A 12,337-nucleotide genomic window follows, 5' to 3' on the forward strand; every position below is an offset into this window, starting at 1 on the left:
GTAGAAAAATGGATGACAAATCATAAGTTGAAGCTGAACCCAGACAAAACCAAATTCCTAATGCTAGAGAAGGACAAAAAACCATCCCTAACAGAACTGGAAGTAAACTCAATCAAGTACCCAATACAAAGCTCCCTCAAAATCCTGGGTATACATCTAGACAGATGCTGCACAATGCAAACACAAATTCAAAAAATCACCCAAAAAGCATTCTTCACAATGCGAAATCTAAGAAAAATCAGAAAATTTTTTAATAAAGACCAATTCCGGATCATTGTCCAATCTCTTGTGCTGAGCATTGTAGACTACTGCAATAGCCTTTACTTACCTTGCCCTATCAACACAATAAAAAAAACTGCAGACCATCCAGAACACAGCCCTCAGACTCATATACTCACTCAGCAAACATGACCACATTACTAATGCATACTTAGAATCGCACTGGCTACCAATAAGAGCAAGAATACAATTCAAACTCTACTGTCTCATTTTCAAAGTAACCCACGGCACGGCACCTAGTTACCTAAACAACCGCTTCCACTACTACCTCTCACCCAGAAGAAGGAGAACGCAGAACATCTTCACCTTCCCACCTCTCAACGGAACTCGTCGTAAGAAACTTTACGACAACCTCCTAGGGACACAGGCAGCTAAAATCGACTCTGACATCTCAGAATTACTGATCAAAACAACAGACATAAAAGATTTCCGTAAAGAAATAAAAACACTATTGTTCAAAAAATATCTCCCATCACTCTAACCTCCTCCCAACGAGTTCCCAATCAACACCTTCAGAAACACCCACCTATAGTATCTCCTTGTCTGTGATTTAGAAGGTACTGTAACCCTTCTACACTACACCTGATCTAACTTGATTCAATCGATATATAATATCTCCTGTGATATGTATTATCTTCTGTGACATGTATTATCCTCTGTGTTATGTACCATTCTGTTAAATTGTTGTATCATAATTCTACTGTTCCTGAAATCTACTCTTATCCTGTAATGTAATTCTACTGGAATTGCCCAGACATCTTCTATATTGTAATCCGCCTAGAACCGCAAGGCACAGGTGGAATAGAAATCCCTAATGTAATGTAATGTAATGTAAAATTATTCCATCCACATAAAAATAAATCATCCACATAAGAGCCTTAAAGGACCTAGTCCTCTAGGGATACAAGACCCAACACGGTCCGCGTTTCGACAAAAAGTCTTCTTCAGGGGTCCCTGGGGGTCCTATAAAGGTGAATACGTGGGAAACAATTGTGTGGTGAGCCGGAAGTGAGACACTGCTTGGTGACGCAATGTCTGCTCAATCATCCAAGTTTTAAAAGGATGAGAGGTCTGACCAATTCCATATATGTTAGATTACAGGGGCTCTTCACACCATTGGGTGTCATTTCTAGAATTTGCTAATTCACATTTAAAAGCAAACAAAAATTTTCTGTAAAAGCTTCCAATTACACAGGATTGGAGGAGATTAAATTACAACTTCTGGTGGAATTCTTTATGCCATATCTATAAAATGGAAAGGTTTATTGCATTACAACGGGGATATTTTAAGAAGTTTCAGGATGTGTGGGAACCATTGACAAAGTATTGTAAAGATTAATTTGAATTTGTTTCCCTTATATTTATCAACTTAAGGTATAGGGAGGGGGGGATGGGAAAGGGGAAGGGATAAGAATTTATTGATTGTTTGTAAGTGATGTATTTATTGTTAATGTGAATGAATATATTTAACACTTAATCTAATTTTGAAAATGAATAAAGAATTTTAAAAAAAAAGGAAAAAAAAAAAATTAATTTGGCACAGGCCTAACCCAGCTGAGCAAGTCTGAAGTAGAACAGTTAGGGCTCCTTTTACAAAGGTGCGCACCCTGCCCGAAAAACTACCACCTGCTCAAGAGGAGGCAGTAGCGGCTAGTGCGCGTGGCGTTTTGGCGCGCGCTATTCTGCGCATTAAGGCCCTGTCCTTAAAAATCCAGGACCTGAAATAAACAAGTTCATTCAACTTTATCAAATGTTTTTTTTCAGCATCTAAAAAAAACTCCAATGAGTTGTTTTGTAATTTATGTGCTGTATAAATAATGTTCAATTGATGCCTAACATTATCTAATCTAATCTGGTATTTATATTCCACTGAATCCTACCAGGTCCAAAACAGGTTACATAGTAGTGTTATGCTACAAATTAACTGAACGATACAATAAATCGCATCATTTAACACAAAAATTTTTGAAAAAAGAAAGTTTTAGAGTGGCATAAAACCAGTTTGATCTAGATCAGAGGTGTCAAAGTCCCTCCTCGAGGGCCGCAATCCAGTCGGGTTTTCAGGATTTCCCCAATGTATATGCATGAGATCTATTAGCATACAATGAAAGCAGTGCATGCCAATAGATCTCATGCATATTCATTGGGTAAATCCTGAAAACCCGACTGGATTGCGGCCCTCAAGGAGGGACTTTGACAACCCTGAGTTAGTCGATTTTCTAGCCCATCTTCCCAAAAGAGCCCAGAATGGGTTACAATTTTACATACAGCAACATAAGTTACACATTCACACATAGCAGATACACAGACCAACCGGTGGAAAGAAGGAACGGCAACAGCGAGATAATTGTGGCATCTTATTCAATACATATACTAAGAAATTCAATAAAAAAAAATTGGGCTCCTTTTACTAAACTTTGGATGGACTGACGAGGTAAATGCTATGACGCTCGTAGGAATTTGATGAGCATTGGCGTATTTATCTCACTGGCTCACGATAGAATCCTCTACCGCCATTTAGTAAAACCCACCTTAACAGCAACAATATTATATCCCGAGATCTAAAATAACCCACATGTCTAATTTCTCAGAATACCCTAACCTACAATTTAAATAGTAGTATAAAACATTTAATCTAAGTGTTCAAACAGTGAATTAGTATAACCCAGGGGTAGGGAACTCCGGTCCTCGAGAGCCGTATTCCAGTCGGGTTTTCAGGATTTCCCCCATGAATATGCATTGAAAGCAGCGCATGCAAATAGACCCCATGCATATTCATGGAGGAATTCCTGAAAACCTGACTGGAATACGGCTCTCGCGGACCGGGGTTCCCTACCCCTGGTATAACCTATTTTAAGCAAGACCTCAGAGGTGTCACTCAAGGCTCAGCGATCCTCTCATTGCCTCAAGCTTTACCTCCTCATAGGTCATGCAAAGCTTTCTTAAATAGTTTAAAAAAAAATTTAAATAAATTTAAAGTGCAAGTTCCTCTCTCAACTCCTATTACATCATTTTCAAAGAGTAAATAGAGAATAACGCCTGTCTGTCTTTAACTATGCTTAGCAGCACTCTATCCGTCAGGTATGCGTGACGCACAAATACTAGATTAGATTAGATTTCAAATGTAGCCCAACCAGCAATGAAAACCCAAAATGGAAATGTGAAATTTAAACTTCTGCAAAATACGGGAGAGCAATAAAGACCTACCTCTGCCCATAAACTCCTATCGCTTACAGTCCTTTGGCACTTCTCCCATTATGTTCAAACTGATCCTCTCCATTTATGCTTCTTCTGTTGCGAACTCCACGCGTGTAAACTTACCCCCCTGTTCTATTAAACTGCGCTATCAATTTTCAGCACAGTGAGTCACGCTGAATGACCCGTGCTGCTCCCAACGCTCTTAGAGTTCCTATGAGCGACGGAAGCAGCGTGGACCATTCAGCAAACTGTTAGCGTAGTTTAATAGAAGAGGGGTTTAGATAACAACCTAAGATGAACAAATTGTGTGTTAAACTTAAGAAATTCAATCTATGCTGAATAAATGTAAATTATAACCCATTTGATTTTACAAAATGCAGCAGCCACTATCAGACGCAGGCAGTGCTGCACAGTCGCAAAGAAGAAGAAAACAGTCCCTGCTTAAAAGAGCTTACAATCTAAACATACAAACAGGATGTCATGGATACAGTTAAGGGGAAGGGTTAATCTGCTGGCTGGGTTGGAGGGCAGAGGAGGTACAGGACAATCAAGCCATTGTGACATCACTGAGGAGGTTGGCTCTTATTGGTGGAATGAGGCATTATGACATCACAATCTCAGCTCTGCTTCCCAAAAGACTGAAACTCTTCACACTATTACTACTATTAATTATTCCTATAGCGCTACCAGACGCACAAAGCACTGTACAGAGTCACAAAGAAGAAGAAAACAGTCCGTGCTGGAAAGAGCTTACAATCTAGACAGGCAAGACAGACAAACAAGATGTCATGGATACAGTTAATGGGGAAGGGTTAATCTGCTGGCTGGTTTGGTGGGAAGAAGGGAGTAGGGTTATGGATTGAAGGCTATATCAAAAAGGTGGGTTTTCAGACTGCTTTTAAACACGGGAAGGGAAGGGGCTTGGCGGACAAACTCAAGTAGTTTATTCCAGGCGTAGTGGGCAGCAGGATGAAAGGAACAAAGTCTGGAATTGGCAGTGGAGGAGAAGGGTACAGCTAAGAACGGCTTATCTGAGGAACATCAAAATATGCTCATATTACACCTTGGCTTAAGAAGTTGCATTGGCTGCCAGTAGCATTTACGACTTCAATGATTTGTCATCAATTTTTGCCGAGTATTTTAAGAGCAAGATGATTATTTATCACCCTAAAAGACTGTTCCATTCTGAAAATTCTGTTGAAGGCCAATGTTAATCCAAAATATGTCAAAACTTCTGCTTGTGAAAATGTCCTTTTGTTGTGCTGGGGTGAAATGATGGAAATCCCTGGTAGGGCAGTTACATAAGAACATAAGCAATGCCTCTGCTGGGTCAGACCCGAGGTCCATCGTGCCCAGCAGTCTGCTCTCGAGGCAGCCCAACAGGTCCAGGACCTGTGCAGTAATCCTCTATCTATACCCCTCTATCCCCTTTTCCAACAGAAATTGTCCAATCCTTTCTTGAACCCCATTACCGTACTCTGCCCTATTACGTCCTCTGGAAGCGCATTCCAGGCGTCCACCACACGTTGGGTAAAGAAGAACTTCCTAGCATTCGTTTTGAATCTGTCCCCTTTCAGCTTTTCCGAATGCCCTCTTGTTCTTTTATTTTTTGAAAGTGTGAAGAATCTGTCCCTCTCTACTCTCTCTATGCCCCTCTATCATATCCCCTCTAAGTCTCCTCTTCTCAAGGGAAAAGAGACCCAATTTCTCCAATCTCTCAGCGTATGAAAGGTTTTCCATACCTTTTATCAGACGTGTCGCTCTCCTCTGCCAATAGAGGAGCTTTCAGAAACTCCTTAAAATGCAATTGTTTGTTAATGCTTTTTTATAGGGCCTGACTTGTCCTGTTCGAGAAATTATTATGACTTTAAGGGCTCCTTTTACTAAGCCGCGTTGGGGCATTAACGCACGGAATAGCGCGCACTAAATGGCCACGCGCCAGCATTGAGCTGGCGTTAGTTCTAGCCACGTAGCGCAGGTTTAGCATGCGCTAAAATGCGTGTGGCTAAAAATACTAACGCTGCTTAGTAAAAGAAGCCCTAAGTTTTGATGATTTCTCTTTCTCGTGCATTGTTTTCAGGTATTATGTATGTGGATATACTGTAAACCGCCCAGGAACTAGGTATAGACTTTTTAAAAATAAATAGTATGAATGTTCTGTGCTTTTATCTTTTTAATTTTGGTGCTTTTTTCTTTTACCTATGTTTTATGGAATTGTGTGACGTTTTAACAATCAGTGGGGTAGCAAGTTTGTAATACACTTAAACAAATGCATTACGTATGTTGACCTGTAACCCATTCTGAGCTCATTGGGGAGGACGGGATAGAAAACAAACCCAATAAATAAATAACTTATCTGAAGGCTAGTTATAAGAACATAAGAATTGCTGCTGCTGGGTCAGACCGATGGTCCATCATGTCCAGCAGTCCACTCACGTGGCAGCCCTCTGGTCAAAGACCAGCACCCTGAGACTAGCCCTATCAGCGTACGTCATTGTCTAACTTTGTCTTGAATCCCTGGAGCCTCCGGAAGAGCGTTCCAATTCTCTACCACTCTCTGGGTGAAGAAGAACTTCCTTACATTTGTACGGAATCTGTCCCCTTTTAACTTTAGAGAGTGTCCTCTCGTTCTTTCTATCTTGGAGAGTGTGAACAGTCTGTCTTTATCTACTTTGTCTTGAGTCCCTGGAGGGTGTTTTCCCCTATAACAGACTCCGGAAGAGCGTTCCAGTTTTCCACCACTCTCTGGGTGAAGAAGAACTTCCTTACATTTGTACGGAATCTGTCCCCTTTTAACTTTAGAGAGTGTCCTCTCGTTCTTTCTATCTTGGAGAGTGTGAACAGTCTGTCTTTATCTACTTTGTCTTGAGTCCCTGGAGGGTGTTTTCCCCTATAACAGACTCCGGAAGAGCGTTCCAGTTTTCCACCACTCTCTGGGTGAAGAAGAACTTCCTTACATTTGTACGGAATCTGTCCCCTTTTAACTTTAGAGAGTGCCCTCTCGTTCTCCCTACCTTGGAGAGGGTGAACAGTCTGTCTTTATCTGTTAGCTCTATTCCCTTCAGTATTTTGAATGTTTCGATCATGTCCCCTCTCAATCTCCTCTGTTCGAGAGAGAAGAGGCCCAGTTTTCTAATCTTTCACTGTACGGCACCCCACTGGTGACGCTCTTGCTGTCTGAGTATTGTCCATTTACCCCCACTCTCCGTTTCCTATGCTCCAGCCAGTTTTTAATCCACGTGAGTATTTCACCCTCGATTCCATGGCTCGCAATTTTCCGAAGTAGTCGTTCATGCGGAACCTTGTCGAGCACCTTCTGAAAGTCCAGATATACAATGTCAACCAGGTCACCCTTGTCTATCTGTCCATATACTAATGCTGCCATTGGTACATGATCGTTGAAAGCGATTAGCTTGTGAGCTTTATTCTGAAGATGGTAAGGGCTCATGAGCTAATTACATGCTAATCAGCGCATAGCAATTTATATGTACTAATGTTTACCACAGACGTGCCGACTGTCTGCCTCCAGATACACCTCCTCTGAGGTAAAACTAAAAATAATGTATTAATGCACGGTGTGCTTAACACAGCTTTGCAAAAGGATCCCTTGGTAAATAGCATGTTTATTGGCAATTTCTTGAGTTATTTGCCATTAATCCAGAATATCTATATTTTAATATTTGCTAACTAGCAATCAGATGCAATACAAGACATGCAAATGTGTGCAAAGAGGCTCATTATTGCATAAAATAAAGAATACAGTTTGCATGACACATCGCAAACTGCATTATTCATGAAAAGATAATGTTACCTCAGGAGACCTTATTATCTTTCCTCCTTGGAAGCATTATGCCACTAATATATGGTCTGACCATAAAGGGGTCATTGGTTTTTGCTTTTTTCTTTAAAGTACCTCAATATCCACCCCCATATCAGAAATGGCAACATTCAAAAACTAGTATGTAGGTGAACATTGCATCCTTCCAGGAGACTTTTAAACTGACCATAAGATTTCCATTTTCCTAGAAAGGAACTTCAAAGGGGAACTCGAGCGTGAAACTGCTGAATTGGAACTCTTCAAAAACTAAGGGCTGAATTCACTTAGCTCACCAATTCTATCCGATCCGTGGGCGATCCGTGGCAGGCCGACCGATTCACTACCAGTCCTTATACAAATGGAATGTGATTGGAGGAACGCCCCACACCGATCCCATGGATCGCTGCAGAGCGATCCCAATGCATGCGCAGGTCAAAAAAAAGGGTGGTGGTAAACAGAACACGCTTTCAACCCGTGGGTTAAAACCACGGGCTCGAAGGGCGGCAGAGAGCAAGGTTTTTGCACAAGGGAGATGTTATTTCAGTTGGAAAGGACATGAGCGACGGCCTCAGCAGTCGCTTCTTTTTGATTGGCCAGCCAGTCGGTGTTCCTGAAATTGTTTAGCGAATCGCTGCCTTCCTACATTTGCATGCCATGTCCCCTCATTTGCATGCGCGGATCGGATCGGGAGGAAGGTTAGTGAACCGGGTCAAGGTCGCAAATTGGTCGGGACACGATCGGTAAGGTTAGTGAATCTACGCCTTTGACACCATCACCCTAGACCTGAATAGAGACAGTGGACTCCTGGCACACTACAGGTGTGAATGGACTTAACTACTCTGAGATCATCCTGTCTTTGTTCTCTGTCAAAGGCAAAAAAAACCTCTGTGGATAAGTTGATGTTCAAGATGCAGGCTTTATTTTAAAATATAGTTTAATAGTCCACATAAAAATATCTAGGCCCCAAAACGTTGAGGACTATGGACCCAACACGGTCTGTGTTTTGATGATACAGTCTTCCTCAGGGGTCCCTGGAGGTCCTGATGCAGAAACTTGTGGATTAGAAATTAACTTAGAAACAACTCTGCACAGATGAGAAGTTCTCAGGAGCGGGAGAAAAGTCCTAGATATTTTGATGTATTTTAAAATAAAGCCGGCATCTTGAACATCACCTTCTCCACAGAGGTTTTTTTGTCTTTGTCATATTTCTATTTTGTGGAGCACCAAAGGTCCACATTTTTGTTGGCACTTTTGTTCTTTGCCACCCACCACTTCTGTCAGTTAATAATAATTTTATTTTTTATATACCGTCAAAGCCAAAGTAGTTTGAGGCGGTTTACAATAAGAAGAGCTGGACAGTCAGCGAAGACATAACAATGAAGTCCTTGAATACAATGAATTTTTAGAATAACAGTGATGTCTTTGAATACATGCATATTTGTGGGGAGGAAGAGTAACAGAGTGAAAGTCACATTGTAGGGACGTCAAGTACAAGTAAGTAGAATACAGGGGAAAAGTCTTTAAGAGTTCTTGGTTACAAATCGGTTAAACAGGTTGGTTTTGACGAGTTTTCTGAAGTTAAGGTAGTATGAAGAGTGCGTGATAAGATTACCTAGCCAGCCGTTCTGTTGGTTTGCTTGAAACGCAAGAGTTCTGTCAAGGAATCTTTTGTATCGGCAGTTTTTTTTTTATTATTGAGTGGCTGAATATTTGTATTCTGCGTTTTGGCCTGGTGGAATAGTCCAATTTAAAGTGGGCGACCAGGTATAGGGGGGCCAAACCCAGAATGGATTTGAAACAAAGGCAGGCAAATTTGAACAGCACTCTTGCTTCTAGGGGTAGCCAGTGGAGTTTTTGGTAGTAGGGGGTTATGTGGTCCCATTTTTTTATACTGAAGATCAGTCTCACTGCTGAATTTTGTATGACTCAAAGGTGCAGCCATTTTCTCTTTTTCCCCAGCACCTGTCCTTCATTTTTTCATAATTTATCTTTGCATTCTTCTCCCTCAATGCATTTTCTAGTATATGTACTCGTGTCCTGATTTTTCTTCTTATGCGTCTGATGAAGTAGTCTCTGGTCCTCGAAAGCTCATGCCTCAATAAATTGGTTATTCTATAAGATGTCAGATGCCTCTGTCAATTCTGTCTCAAAATAATAATAATTCTATTCTTATAAACCGCCAAAGCCATAATAGTTCGAGGCGGTTTAAAGTAAGAAGTGCTGGACAATCAGTGAAAAAAAATACATAGCTAGTAGTTCCGGTGTCAGGTCAAAAGCGCACCGAGACAAAGGTGCGCCCAGACAATTGAGCGCAGCGCGGAGGCGCACTCAAAATTACTGTTTTTAGGGCTCCGACAGGGGGGCGTGGGGGTGGAAACCCCCCACTTTACTTAATAGACATTGCGCCGCGTTGTGGGGGCGTTGGGGGTTTGGGGGGTTCTAACCCCCCACATTTTACTGAAAACTTCACTTTTTCCCCAAACCCCCCATAACGCCGGCGCGATGTCTATTAAGTAAAGTGGGGGGGTGGTTCCCCAACAAAACCCTCTGTCGGAGCCCCTAAAAACAGTAATTTTGAGCGGCACGCGCCTCCGCGCTGAGTTCAATTGTCCGGGCGCGCCTTTGTCTTTCGCGCCGTTGTCTATTAACCAGTGGTTCCATATGTAAGGAGTTGAGCCTCCCTGAGGGGGGCGGTCCACCCCAAGCACGGTCTTCCTAAGGATGTGGCACCTCTCCCCCACCCCACCCCCCGCATGCACTACCCTCTTGCCTTTCCCTATACCTCTTATACTTCCCTGGTGCAAAGTTGCGGCCCAAATCGGCACGTTCTCTAACACAGTGTTTTTCAACCGCTGTTCCGCGGCACACTAGTGTGCCGCGAGATGTTGCCTGGTGTGCCGCAGGGCCGCCGGGCCCGGAGCTGACAGGGGGCCCGAGGCAGGGGCGCCAGTAGCTCGCCAAGGCAAAGTGAGTCGATCACCCAGGACTCACTTTGTCTTGGCGATCTAATCTATCGAGCCGATAAGTCTTCTTCTCCCCGACGTCCATTCTGCAGTCGGAGAGGAAGTTCGGGCCAGCCAATCGCTGCCTGGCTGGGCGGAACTTCCTCTCCGATTGCAGAATTGACGTCGGGGAGAGGAAGACTGATCGGCCCGAAGCAGGGAGAGCATGCGTCGGCTTTGGGGCCTGTTATCCATTGGTGGGTCCTGTTCCCCGATGGCAGCGGCAGTGGCAGTGGCTTGGGGAACGGCAGGGAGAAAGAAAGAAAGGGGGCAGGCAGGGAAACAGAAGGAAAGAAGAAAAAAAAAGAAAGAAAGGTCAGGGAGAGAGGAAGAAAAAGTTGGGGGAGGGAATGAGGTGTGGAGGAGAGAAAGCATACAGGCTGATAGAAGGGAAGAAAGATTGGATGCACAGTCAGAAGAAGAAAGTGCAACCAGAAATCACCAGACAAGGTAGGAAAAATGATTTTATTTTAAATTTAGCAAAGTGGAGGCAGTATTACCACAGTTTTCAAAGGAATTTGCCCAAATAACTTAATAGTTAACTGGGTAAATTCCCAGAGATGAAACTTCCCTTCACTTACTATGCACAGTTCTGAATTTATATCTGCTGTCTATATTTTACAATATGGTCCCCTTTTACTAAACCGCAATAGTGGTTTTTAGCGCAGGGAGCCTATGAGCGTCAAGAGCAGCGCTGGACATTCAGCGCAACTCCCTGCGCTAAAAACTGCTATTGTGGTTTAATAAAAAGGATGGAGGGTATATTTGTCTATTTTTGTATGCTATAAAAACCAAATACAGAGAGAGACTGAGAGCTGTTGACGAAGAGCTACGTGTGTGTCTTTCTTCGATTCCAGCCAGAATATCAGCTTTGTGTTCAGCCAAACAGGCCCAGGTTTCGCACTGAATAAAGTATTTTATAATTTTTATTTCGTAATAAAGTAATTATAAAATACTTTCTTTGTGTTTATTTGATTCCTATTCAAGAGAATTACTTTATATATAATCAATATAGGCTGAGAGTTAAATTTTTTAACATTTTCTAATGGTGGTGTGCCTCGTGATTTTTTTCATGAAACAAGTGTGCCTTTGCCCAAAAAAGATTGAAAAACACTGCTCTAACATCACTTCTGAGAAGTGACTGCGAGCTGACACCGGGGGCATGCTGCGCACGCTGGAAAAGTTAAAAAGGTATGGGGAAAAGGAAGGGGCGCGCACACAACGGGGGGGGGGGGGGGGCACCGCTGCTCACCCTTATTATGCCACTGCCCCTAATCATCATGCATACCAAAGTTTCATTTATTGGTCTTTAGCTCTGTGGGACATCCTTCATGGAGGGACAAAGTTTGCCTTGTGAATGCATTTACTTCTTTAAAGAGCAAGGGTGAGTAACTCCAGTCCTCGAGGGCCAGAATCCAGTCAGGTTTTCAGGATTTCCCCAATGAATATGCATTGAAAGCAGTGCATGCACATAGATATCATGCATATTCATTGGGGGAAATCCTGAAAACCCGACTGGATTCTGGCCCTCGAGGACCGCAGTTGCCCACCCCTGTTCTAGAGACTTATTCCAAAGACTTCTTATGCCATGTTCCGTAAGTTCTGGGGAAATATTCTGGAATTGTTGCAAAAATGTTCCCTGCTTGAATTCTTGGACGCACAATCCTGAATCCTAGTATGATTTTCTCAGTTACTATTACGCTGCCATTTACTAAACATAGTCGAGATCCTGGTTATCCAATTAGTCATCCAGTTCAGAAATTCTGTTTAAGAAAGTATAAGCTGTAATTAGCTTCTATGCTTGGAAGCCTATACCGTGTTGGGGGGGGGAAGGGGATGATCCTGTCACCTGAGTGGTTAGGTGGGGGGTGATAAATTATCTGTTGCTGATGCTGCTGGGGAGAGATTGGACGGGCTTGGAGACGGGGATGCTCATGTGAGAGCATTGGATGTCACTAGGGGTTTGGGGGCTTGGCATAAGCAATATTTTATATATATATATATATATTTTTTTTTTTTTGCCAGTGACTGCAACAGCTTC

The sequence above is a fragment of the Geotrypetes seraphini genome, chromosome 18, assembly GCF_902459505.1.
Source record: "Geotrypetes seraphini chromosome 18, aGeoSer1.1, whole genome shotgun sequence".
Lineage (NCBI taxonomy): Eukaryota > Metazoa > Chordata > Amphibia > Gymnophiona > Dermophiidae > Geotrypetes > Geotrypetes seraphini.